Raw genomic sequence first — 12,836 nt, 5'->3', positions numbered from 1 at the left:
TGGGCGTTCTCTAGGGCCTGTACCCTGGCTTCCAGCGTGCCTGTAACCTGCTCCACAGTGGTCACCCGTGTGTCTACTGAGTCTATATGTTGCTTAAGCTCATTAATCTCCCTGAACAGGGTACTCACAATTGTAGCAGTGGACTCTGCAATGTCCTGTTTCGTGGGGAGAAGCGAAATCAGCTCTCTCCAGGCCTCCGGCGGTGGCTGGCTCTGGGAGGCGAATCCTGTTACTGCATGCGGCCCCTCCGTGAGGATGTCTGGAGAGGGGATCGGGGAGTCAGCTCTTGGCTCCGGTGACCGCTGTCCCGCCTGTGTGTGCTGGGATCCTTTTCCTGTCTTTCTGCTGTGGGATGCTGAGGCCGTGGAGGTGCGCGGCGGCGCCATGTTGGCGTCCGCGGCCTGAGGCAATGCGGCCGGATTGCGGAGGAAATACGCCGCGATGTCGGCAGATCTGCGGGCGGTCGGTGTCCCGGGAGCGAGGGCTGCTGCGGACATAAGCTAGGCTGTTAAGCCGCCGACTGGATGCGGTGATCGGACCGGTCTCAACACGGAGCTCCCTCTTGGCACGTCCTCACAGCGCCATAGTCAAGCCACGCCCCCCGGTTTCCTCCTTTCTGATGCTTTGCCAGGCTCTAATGGCAACTGTCTTCAGTTGTTCTTTAAGGGTCTTTCTGCCTTTAGTTTTGCCTTCAGCACGTGAAATGTATGCTCAATTGGGTTGAGATCAGTTACCTTACTCTGCCTTACAGAATATTCCACTTTTTTTCCTTCAAAAGCTCCTTGGTTGCTTTTACAGTGTGTTTTGGATCATTGACTATCTGTACTGTGAAGCACCGTCCAATCAACTTTGCTGAATTTGGCTGAATTTGGGCTGACAGTATCTCTCTAAAAACACTGCAGATTTCATCCGGCTGCTTTTGTCACATCATCAATAAACACCAATGACCCAGTGCATGCGCATGCCATAACACTGCCTCCACCATGTTTTACAGATGATGTTATGTGCTTTGGATCACAAGCCATTTTCCACACTTTTTTCTTCTCATCAGGATGCTTTTCCAGAACTGGTCTGGCTTTTTCACATGTTTTATGGCAAAGTCTAATCTGTCTTTTCTATTCTTCAGGCTTATGAATGGTTTGCACCTTGTGAAGTATTCTCCTGATTGTAGACTTTGACAGTGATACACCCACCTCCCGGAGAGTGTCCTTCACTTGTCTGGATGTTGTAAATGGGTTTTTCTTTACCATAGAGAAGATCATGCGATCATCCACCACTGTTGTCTTCCATGGACGCCCAGGCCCTTTTAGGTTTCGTTCTCCTTTCTTCAGAGTGTACCAAACTGTTGATTTGGCCACTCCTAATGTTGCTGCTATCTCTCTGATGGATTTGTCTCATTTTTGAAGCCTTACAATGGCCTGTTTACTTGCATGGACAGCTCCTTTGAACGCATGATAAAGGTTCACAGCAAGAGATTCCAAATGCAAATACCATACTTAGAATCAACTCCAGACCTTTTACCTGCTTAATTGATGAAGAAATAACTAAGGAGTAGCCCATACCTGGCCATGGAACAGCTTTTCATTCAATTGTCCAATTACTTTTAGTATCTGGGAAAAAGAGGGGTGGCTATTCTTAAGAGCTGTAATTCCTAAACCCTTCCTCCGGGTTTGGATGTACATACCCTCAAATTAAACCTGAGAGTACACTTTCAGCCCCTTTCTATCCATTATATAACTATAGTTCGAATATGTTTTGGTAAATACCTGAAAAAAACTAAAACTTGTGCCCGTGTCCAAATATATATGGACCCAACTGTATCTGTATGAGCTCAGATGCACAGCCACTGCTCAAGACTGAACTCTTGTCGAACTCCAAATTTGTGCTCTTCTTTTACCCCAATGATCTGTGGGCCAGGTCACTCTCACCCTGCAGTGGATAAAAACAGAGGCTGCATGGCAGGAATGACTGAAGTTCAGGTAGAAAGGAGTTTGGAGGACTCCTCTCTATTCATGGGGAGGTGTACACATCAATAGTATATAATCATGTCCAGAGTTGGGCTTTAAGCTTTCAATAATGCTGACCAACTACATTGTGGTTCCCTAGCTTAATGGACCCTCTTGACATGATCAAGTGATATAATGTGCTTTAAAGCTGAACTCCATTACAAAAGGCACATGAGAAAGCTGACATTTTCTATCATCTTCACTGTTTGGTAGAAAAATACCTTTGCAAACTGATGTAAATCAAAGGACGCAGCTATGGCCGTGCACCCAGAGGAGGTATATAGCAAGCATCACCATCATTTCCACTCACTGTGCAGAGCCACTTGAAAAAACATGCAATGGGAACTGTAATTGTGAATGGGGTGAATATTTTACACAGGATGTTACGAGACCAGAGGCCAGGAATAGTGGGAAAAAAAGGCCACTAAAAGGAAATGAATGGGACGGAACCCCTCTTCTGACTGCTTTCAGAGGGGACATCTCAGTTGGGGGGGGTCTCTATGTGAAAACATGGAGACATTACTGAAAGATAAATTACATTGATAGTAAAGAAAAATATCTGCCTGGAGTTCAGCTTGAACATGTAACCAGATAACCAATCATCTTCATCAGTTTAGAACTGGGAAATATTGCAAACTTGTCCCCCAGGTGACAGCACATCAATGAGTGGGCCACTAGCCTGACACCGAGCACCTACCAACAATGAGCACCTTTCAATGCCAACAACACTGTGTAGATGAGGATCTGCTCATACCAATGTGTATGGGCGATAACATGGCTCAGGATTGGAATCATTACCTGTGTGTGACAGCTCTGTGCCTGGCTTCCTCTGATCGTAGCTCTGTGCCCGGCTCAGTTTTCTGATCACAGCTCTGTGCCTGGCTCCCTCTGACCACAGCCCTGTGCCTGGCTCCCTCTGACCACAGCTCTGTGCCTGGCTCCCTCTGACCACAGCTCTGTGCCTGGCTCCCTCTGACCACAGCTCTGTGCCTGGCTCCCTCTGACCACAGCTCTGTGCCTGGCTCCCTCTGACCACAGCTCTGTGCCTGGCTCCCTCTGACCACAGCTCTGTGCCTGGCTCCCTCTGACCACAGCTCTGTGCCTGGCTCCCTCTGATCACAGCTCTGTGCCTGGCTCCCTCTGACCCCAGCTCTGTGCCTGGCTCCCTCTGACCCCAGCTCTGTGCCTGGCTCCCTCTGACCCCAGCTCTGTGCCTGGCTCCCTCTGACCCCAGCTCTGTGCCGGGCTCCCTCTGATCACAGCTCTTTGCCGGGCTCCCTCTGTTTTCTAAACACAGCTCTGTACCTGGCTCCCTCTGTTTTCTAAACACAGCTCTGTACCTGGCTCCCTCTGCTTTCTGTTCACAGCTGTTTCTGGCTCCCTCTGACCTAAGCTCTGTGCTATGCTCCCTGTTTTCTGATCACAGCTCTGTGCCGGGCTCCCTCTGATCGCAGCTCTGTGCCTGGCTTCCTCTGATCACAGCTCTGTGCCTAGCTTCCTCTGATCACAGCTCTGTGCCTGGCTTCCTCTGATCACAGCTCTGTGTCTGGCTCCCTCTGATCACAGCTCTGTGCCTGGCTCCCTCTGATCATAGCTCTGTTTCTGGCTTCCTCTGATCATAGCTCTGTCCCTTGCTTCCTCTGATCACAGCTCTGTCCCTTGCTTCCTCTGATCACAGCTCTGTGCCTGGCTCCTTCTGTTCTGTGGTCACAACTCTGTGCCTGGCTCTCTGGGTACTCTGGCATCAGCACTGTACCTGGCTTCCTCTCTTCCCGTCTAGCCATGGGCATAGCTCTTCCTCCTCCTCCTCCTCCTCCTCCTCCTCACACGTGTTGGACAAAAACAACTAACCCGGGGTGAGAGGAGAGCCTGTGAGTATGGAGGGGAGGGGCGGGCTCGTCATGTGACAGGCTGCTGTTTGTCCTGCAGTGAGAAGTAGAAATGTGACATGAAGAGGAGAGCTGTGCTGATCCTGAGGGGGAGATTGTCCTGCGTGGGCAACCTGAACACTCACTGTTCCCCTTATGTTACAATAGAACTAGATAATGGTACAAAGAAGCAAACATTCCTTCTATGGTATGCAAGTGCAGAATATTTCTCTGTGTGGGAGAATGTCTATTAACCACTTTCAGACCGGACCATTTTGCTGGTCAATGACCAGAGGTCTTTTTACAATTTGGCACTGCGCTGCTTTAACTGGTAATTGCGCGCTCATGCAATGTTGTACCCAAACAAAATTTGCGTCCTTTTCTTCCCACAAATAGAGCTTTCTTTTGATGGTATTTGATTGCCTCTGCGATTTTTATTTTTTGCGATATAAATGGAAAAAGACCGTAAATTTTGAAAAAAAATGATATTTTCTACTTTTTGTTATTAGAAAAATCCAATAAACTCAATTTTAGTCATACATTTAGGCCAAAATGTATTCAGCCACATGTCTTTGGTAAAAAAAAAGTCAATAACTGTATATTTATTGGTTTGCGCAAAAGTTGTCACATCTACAAACTAAGGTACGTTTTCTGGAATTTACGCAGCTTTTAGTTTACGACTGAGGTGCTAAAATGGCAGGGCAGTACAAAACCCCCCCAAATGACCCCATTTTGGAAAGTAGACCCCCTAAGGAAATTGATAAGTGGCATGTTGAGCCCATTGAATATTTTATTTTTTTGCCTCAAGCGATTGAATAATGACAAAAAAATATTTTTTTTTTTTTTTTACACAAAGTTGTCACTAAATGATATATTGCTCACACATGCCATGGGCATATGTGAAATGACACCCCAAAATAAATTCTGCTGCTTCTCCTGAGTACGGGGATACCACATGTGTGGGATTTTTTGGGAGCCTAGCCACGTACGGGACCCCGAAAACCAAGCACCGCCTTCAGGTTTTCTAAGGGCGGAAATATTTGACTTCACTCCTCACTACCTATTACAGTTTTGAAGGCCATAAAATGCCAAGATGGCACAAAACCCCCACAAATGACCCCATTTTAGAAAGTAGACACCCCAAGCTATTTGCTGAGAGGCATGTTGAGTCCATGGAATATTTTATATTTTGCCACAAGTTGCGGGAAAATTACAAACTTTAATTTTTTTATATTTTTTTTTCACAAAGTTGTCACTAAATGATATATTGCTCACACATGCCATGGGCATATGTGAAATGACACCCCAAAATAAATTCTGCTGCTTCTCCTGAGTATGGGGATACCACATGTGTGGGATTTTTTGGGAGCCTAGTCACGTACGGGCCCGAAAGCCAAGAACCGCCTTCAGGTTTTCTAAGGGCGTAAATATTTGACTTCACTCCTCACTACCTATTACAGTTTTGAAGGCCATAAAATGCCAAGATGGCACAAAACCCCCACAAATGACCCCATTTTAGATAGTAGACACCCCAAGCTATTTGCTGAGAGGCATGTTGAGTCCATGGAATATTTTATATTTTGCCACAAGTTGCGGGAAAATTACAAACTTTTTTTTTTTTTTTCACAAAGTTGTCACTAAATGATATATTGCTCACGCATGCCATGGGCATATGTGAAATGACACCCCAAAATAAATTCTGCTGCTTCTCCTGAGTACGGGGATACCACATATGTGGGACTTTTTGGGAGCCTAGCCGCGTAAGGGGCCCCGAAAACCAAGCACCGCCTTCAGGCTTTCTAAGGGCGTTACAGTTTTGAAGGCCATAAAATGCCAAGATGGCACAAACGCCCCCCAAATGACCCCATTTTGGAAAGTAGACACCCCTAAATTTAGGGGTACACTAGTGAGACTAGGTAATAAATGGCGGGTGCCCTGAAACTATAAAAAAATAACTAACCAACCAGTGTCACCTGTAACCGTTATATGGTGATCACTGGTGAAAGGGTTAACTAGGGGGCAATCAGGGGGCTTTATGCGGTAGTATATGGGGGTCCCTGGCGTTATAAAAAGCTGCGGCGAACCTAAATACCTACCTGCCTAACTAGCGTCACCTGTGACACTAATACAGCGATCAGAAAAATGATCGCTTATTAGGCTGGGTTCACACTGGAGCGATGCAGGAACGCCACAAATCCGCGGCGGGTTCCCGCATCGCATGCCTCCCGGCGGCAGTTCACACTGCCCTATGCGAACTGCTGGGAGTGTCAGTGAAATGTTAATGACACCCCCAGATCAGTTCGCATATCGCAGTGCGATCTGCAAACTCGGATCGCATGGTGTGAACACCCATGCGATCCGATTCTGCTGCGGACCAAAAAAAGGGTCCCGTGCGAGTTTGCGGCGGGTGCGGCGGGTGCGACACGAATTCAGCCATACTATCTGTATGGCTGAACTCGAATCGCACAGAGATCGGATGTGATTTGCACTGCAGTGCGGTGCGAATCACATCCGTTCTCAAACCGCTGCAATGTGAACCCAGCCTTAGTGACACTGGCGACTGGGGGTGATCACGGGGTTAAACCTTTATTGGGGGGGGTTAGGGGGGTACCTTAGAACTAAAGGGGGCTAACCCTAACTGCCCTAACAGTTATTACAGTCACAAATGACACCCGCCGGGTGATCAGGGGGTTAAACCTTTATTAGGTAATAAATGGCGGGTGCCCTGAAACTATAAAAAAATAACTAACCAACCAGCATCACCTGTAACAGTTATATGGTGATCACTGGTGAAAGGGTTAACTAGGGGGCAATCAGGGGGCTTTATGCGGTAGTATATGGGGGTCCCTGGCGCTATAAAAAGTTGCGGCGAACCTAAATACCTACCTGCCTAACTAGCGTCACCTGTGACACTAATACAGCGATCAGAAAAATGATCGCTTATTAGGCTGGGTTCACACTGGAGCGATGCGGGAACGCCACGAATCCGCGGCGGGTTCCCGCATCGCATGCCTCCCGGCGGCAGTTCACACTGCCCTATGCGAACTGCTGAGAGTGTTAGTGAAATGTTAATGACACCCCCCAGATCAGTTCGCATATCGCAGTGCGATCTGCAAACTCGGATCGCATGGTGTGAACACCCATGTGATCCGATTCTGCTGCGGACCAAAAAAAGGGTCCCGTGCGAATTTGCGGTGGGTGCAGCGGGTGCGGCGCGAATTCAGCCATACTATCTGTATGGCTGAACTCGAATCGCACAGAGATCGGATGTGATTTGCACTGCAGTGCGGTGCGAATCACATTCGTTCTCATAAACCGCTGCAATGTGAACCCAGCCTTAGTGACACTGGCGACGGGGGGTGATCACGGGGTTAAACCTTTATTGGGGGGGTTAGGGGGGTACCTTAGAACTAAAGGGGGCTAACCCTAACTGCCCTAACAGTTATTACAGTCACAAATGACACCAATGCAAAAAAAAAAAAAAAAAAAAAATGCAATTGGTGTCACTGTGACTGGGGGGGGGGGGCAGGGGTAATTGGGGGGGTGATCGGGGGGTAAAGGGGGGGTGTGAGTGTGCCTGGCATGTTCTACTGTACGTGTGGTGTGTTGGTGCAACTCACCGATCCTCTCTCCTCGGTGCCGGAACGAAAAATACCGACACGGAGGAGAGATTACATCACTTCCTCTCCTGTGTTTACATTACAGGAGAGGAAGTGATGTCACAGAGCATTTCTATTCGTCGGGAGCGATCGCGAGGGGGTGGCCATGAATGAATGGCCGCCCCCTCATCCCAGATCGCTCCCGAACGAATACCGACCGCCGCAGGCACCGGGGGGGCCCGATCGGGCCCCCCACCCGCGGGAAGGCAGGGACTTATATATACGCCCATATGCCTGCCTGTGCCATTCTGCCGACGTATATCGTCGTGCGGCGGTCGGCAAGTGGTTAAATAAAACAATGTATATAAAACTCCTACTGAAGTCACGTTTTATTGCTACAAAAACACACTTAAAAACATGAAGGACTTTGTATGTTTAAAGTGGGATAAAAGGCTACTTTTTATCTTTTCATTTTGGATAAATTTCACAGGGGTCAGCCGGGGGTGAATAGTATAGCTGAACGAGGGGGTGAATGATATACCTGAACGAGGGGGTGAATAGTTTAGCTGAACGAGGGGGTGAATAGTATAGCTAAACGAGAATAGTATAGTCTGGACGCAGCTGCACTCTGCTATGGCCACATTCAAAATGGCCGATTAGCTGCGACCAGAAGCTCCACAGATACTCTGTGCCTGGACGCATACTTTCTGAGCAGTTACATGTGAACATCGGAGTACAAATTTGACTACTAAAGGTGTTCTCACTTTCCAACAAAGGCTGCCCCTGCCTGCTCATCTGAATGTAACCTAAAGGAGGGTTATAACCCTTGCCAGGCATTTTGTGCCCTGTTGGAGAGGTGAGGAAGTGACTTCATGTAATGCAGAGAGTGCATTGCATTAATAGAGAAAATGTAACTCCTGTGCACACAATACAATACAGAAGCAAGTGGAGATCATTGGAATAGAGATGTCTTCTACAGTGATTTCCAGCCTCTAGAACAGGGATAGGCAACCTCGGCCCTCCAGCTGTGGTGAAACTACAAATCCCATCATGCCTCTTTTTCGGCTCAAAAACGTCCAAGCGATTATCGATTTTGTACCCATTAACTGGCTGAAAAAACAAACGAACGGTCTAATGACTGAATTTAGGCCAATTTTTCATATAGTGTATAGCCAGCATAAGTCTGCAGGATTCCTGCATATCCACCCAGCAGTGTTTTCAATATCTCTAACTATTATGCTGTGTTACTAATATAAACCCTACATTCAACATCCACATGTGTTAATAACTACAAAAGTCCACACAAATGCAAGTCTGTGGAATAATATTCAAAATTAACAAATCCAAAGTGCAAAAAAAGTCTGTGAAATTATATTAAAAGTGAATAAATACAACATATAATTTGTGAGTCCCACAAACTTCTCCTCCACCAAAATGACACACAAAAGGCTTACCAGATATACTTAACTCTTGGATTATGTGGAAGTCATATAATGCTAGATATGGTTGCCACCGTTGTTACACGAGGCTTCCAACTTTCATCTACACAGGAACGCCTAGAAGGTGATATTACCTCACAAGCTCATCCCTGATCTCACTCTGTGCATGCCGGTATGTTGGAAAAGAAAACACTTCACACAGTGTAAAACCTAGAAAATGAATTTAAATGCAATTACAAATTATGATAAATAAGATAGCGCTGATAATAAATAAATTCCGGGATAGAGGACCGCACTTCCAGAAAACGTGATGACGTCACACCATCTAGCTCTGTTCAACACATTTCATCAGAAACGACATCTTCTTTGGGATTCAATATGCTCTGACCACCAGGACACATTGTACATGATGCCTCCCCTCAAACAGGCCAGGGCTGGGTGAGAGGAGCGGCATACACAGCCAACAGTGTGGAACAGAGCGTTGTACTTTGTGTGTATTGTGTCGCCATGTCTCCACTATACTGTAGATCTGAAAATTATTTCAAAGGTTCCCTGAGATCGCAAACTTTATTCCAAGGGTTCTTCCAGGGTAAAAATGGTGAGAAAGACTTCCCAGCCTGTTTTAGAAGGATCCCAATGCATAGATACATTGGTCCAAGCTGGACCAATGTACAGTAATTAGGTAAAAGTATTTATACCTGGAATGTCAGGGCCACGAAATAATAAAATAGAGAAGTGGCCCCACGGGATTGTCACCCCTAACACACATTTGTTTTAAAAATACATTTTACTCTTAATAGAGGGCTATGGTGATTGTTAAGTACATGTCTCTATATAGCTGCTTTGCTGGTTCTTTCCGTTTTGTGTTTCAGGTGATAAGCTGCCTGCTGTTGCTAGGAAGATTTACCTCAGCTGCTGAGTACTGGATTGGTGACAAATCCTTTGGCAGGAAACTCCTAGCCAATGAGTGTAACCTTTTACTTATATCTTCTCCTGTCACTGGGCGAAGTCAGCATTTACCTCAGGTCTCTCAGCTGGACTCACCACTGGATTCTCCTCTTGAATCTTTTGACCTGCTCTTCCACCCTCTCTCCCCTTTGTTATTTCTCCTCATCATGGTCCCTCTTTATGTGGGTAATGTCGCTCACTTTGTGGGTGGACAGTGGTTGGTACGCTGTTACTTTATTGGTATAAGATATTGCTGCTTGAGTCTTAGTGACTAAGCATGTTGGTCTGTTATTGGTTAGTGTAAGGCTGATCGCAGGTTAAGCCTGTATTTGTAGGAGGACTCAGGCTGCATAAAGCCTGTCCTCCTCTGCCTCCTCCTTGTGGACGTCGGGTCTCGTGTGGCTGACGCCACTTCCGGCGGGTCTTTGCCAAACACCGTCTGCTGCAGCGATGGCGGTGTATCTCTCTGGGGTCACACCAGGGAGACCGCCTGCCCACCCACCTTGCTTCCCCTGGGTACTGCGGTGTAGGTCGGCCGCCTACGAGCTCCTCTCTCCCGGGGCAGATCCGGCTGCAGGGGTGGGGGGGCGTCTGTATGCTCATCCAGCTCCATGTGGGAGCCGCCGGCTGGTGCCCATTCAGTTCCTGGTACTGGGGGGTGCTCCACGAGGGGGACACGCCGTCCGCCCGCTTCTCCCGCTGTTCCGCTGGGAGGGGGGGTTTCGGCTGCCATCAACTTCCCTGTCCTGGCTCCACGTGGGGGACGCCCGCCCGCTTCTCCCTCTGTTCCGCCGGGAGAAGGGGGGGGGGGTTGGCTGCCGTCAGCTCCTCTGTCCTGGGGGGGGGGGGTCTGGCTCCACGAGGGGGCCGTCCGCTTCTCCTGGTTTCCGCCGGGAGGGGGGGTTCTTTCGGCTGCCGTCAGCTCCCCTGTCCAGGGTAGATCAGGCTCCACATGGGGGCCACCCGCCTGTTTCTCCGGATGTTCCGCCGGGAGAGGGGGGGGCTTCGGCTGGCCGCCGGCTCCCCTTCCCCCCTTGCATCTTCTTGTCCACACTAGGGCATGGAGACTGTGTGTATTTGCACACACTTTGCCCGTGGGGGGGGGGGGGTGGGTGGTGAGTGAGTGTATGTTCGGCCACCAGCCTGTTCCTCTCCCCATGTAATGCTGGCTCACAGGGGCCGCTTCGCTCGGTACTCGCGTCAGGAGGGGGGTGGGGTTGTTCGGCTGCTCCTCTCCCTATGTACTGCGGGCTCCACGGGGGGGCCGCCGCCGGGTTCTCCCCGTTTTAATGGGGGGGGCGGGGGGTCCTTCTTTCTATCCTACATTTCAGTCAGTTTTGGAATCTGCGACTTTCCTCTTGGTGGGGGGGAAGGGATCGGCCGCCGCCGGCTCCCCCTCTCCCCTCACATGTGCGGAGCACCCGCTGTTTTCTCCCAGTGTGGAGGGGGGGGGATTGGCCGCCCGACGGCTCCTCTCTCCCCATGCGGGTATTTCAGATTCGATGGAGTATCCAAAAATGGCCATAGTTTGTAATGGTGTCTACCGACTCATTTATAAAGTACTGGACAAAGGCAAAAGGAAAATTCATATACTCCTCAACCTAAAATTCCCAAAATGTACTAATGCTCAATAAAAACTTCTAAAAGCAAATAGTGATATCCTATGTGTCCATGCCACGTTTTGCTCTGCCCGGCGATTTCCCTGGTGAGGGGAGGTAGTCGGCCGCCACCGGCTCCCCTTCTTTCCTTGCATGTTTGGGCGCCCGCCGTTTCTCCTGGGGGGGGGAGGTGATTGCATACTATCAAAAGGTTGCATACTAATGAATTACATTCAAGAAGCATGTGACTTTGGGAATGTAGTTTCATGTATGGATTGCACTGCTTGTAAATCACATCCTTCGCCCGCAATTTTGACGAGCAAGATCTTGACGGGACTAAAAATGATGGATCTCCTACTTAACTAAGATGATCCTGCGCCACAGGATAGAGAAAGAAGAGCATAAAAAAAAAAAAAAGAATTGCACGCTGAAAGCTTTACAGTGCCTGGAGGGGGTGTTCATGCCCCTTGACCTTCCCCACATTTTTTGTCATGTCAGACAGCAATAAAAAAAAAAAAAAACCTGACTATGGTTCTATCTCTTCCCTCCAGCCGCACCGCCTGAGCTCCACGTGGCCCGCCCCGCCTGAGCTCCACGTGGCGTGCCCCTCCCCCCGCCTGAGCTCCACGTGGCGGGCCTGAGCTCCACGTGGCGGTCCTCTCCCTGCCTGAGCTTCACGTAACATGTGCTATTTTTGCGTTCTTGTGCTATTTACGTTCTTGGGCAGTTTTTGCATTCTGGTGCTATTAATATTCTCGTGCCATTCATGTTCTCGTGCTATTCACGGTTTTCTCATGCAGTTTTACGTTCTGGTGCATTTCATGGTTTTCCCATGCGATTCGGTCCCATGCGTTTCCGGTCTCAGGCCATTCACGTTCTCATAGCGATTACGTTCTCAAAGCAATTACGTTTTCATGCATTTGCGTTTTCATGCATTTGCATTTTCTTGCAGTTGCGTTTCTTGCAGTTGCGTTTTCTCGAGCAGTTGCATTTTCATGCATTTTCATGCATTTGCATCTTCTTGCAGTTGCGTTTTTCATGCATTTGCATCTTCTTGCAGTTGCGTTTCTCAGGCAGTTGCGTTTCTCAGGCAGTTGCATCTTCATGCATTTGGGTATCTTGCATTTGCGTTTCTTGCATTTACGTTTTTGTTTCGTTTTACGTTTTCATGCAGTTATGTTCTCGTTTTCGTTTTACGTTCTCATTCGATTTGACGTTGTCATGCTTGTTGTTTTCACGCACGTTGGTTATGGTTCTTACGCAATTTTGTTTTTTATGCGATTTGGGTCTCTCATGTGTTTTACTTTTCTTATGAAGTTGTTGTTTCTCATACGATTGATGGTTTTCCATGCAATTTTACGGTTTCTCATGCAATTGC

The 12,836-nt window shown here is 48.2% G+C and overlaps 1 protein-coding gene across 4 annotated transcripts in view; it reads right to left on the bottom strand.

Annotated features, from left to right (window-relative positions):
* The window catches only part of ERCC4 (ERCC excision repair 4, endonuclease catalytic subunit), a 75,934-nt gene extending 72,117 nt beyond the window's left edge, over positions 1–3,817 (bottom strand). Inside the window, exons 1-2 of one of the 4 annotated variants that reach the window (XM_077448966.1) lie at positions 3,312–3,816; positions 2,805–3,136 (exon numbers count right to left, since the gene is read on the bottom strand). The gene's annotated coding sequence lies outside the window, so the exon portion shown is untranslated. Of the gene's footprint in view, positions 1–2,804 lie in introns of all 4 variants that reach the window. The other 3 variants (XM_077448965.1, XM_077448967.1, XM_077448964.1) reach the window with 3 other exon arrangements.
* Between the last annotated feature and the right edge of the window lie 9,019 nt (positions 3,818–12,836).

The sequence above is a fragment of the Lithobates pipiens genome, unplaced genomic scaffold, assembly GCF_037356315.1.
Source record: "Lithobates pipiens isolate NorthernLeopardFrog02 unplaced genomic scaffold, aLitPip1_a1.2 Scaffold_22, whole genome shotgun sequence".
Taxonomy (NCBI): domain Eukaryota; kingdom Metazoa; phylum Chordata; class Amphibia; order Anura; family Ranidae; genus Lithobates; species Lithobates pipiens.
This window is presented reverse-complemented; position numbering and strand designations above follow the sequence as displayed.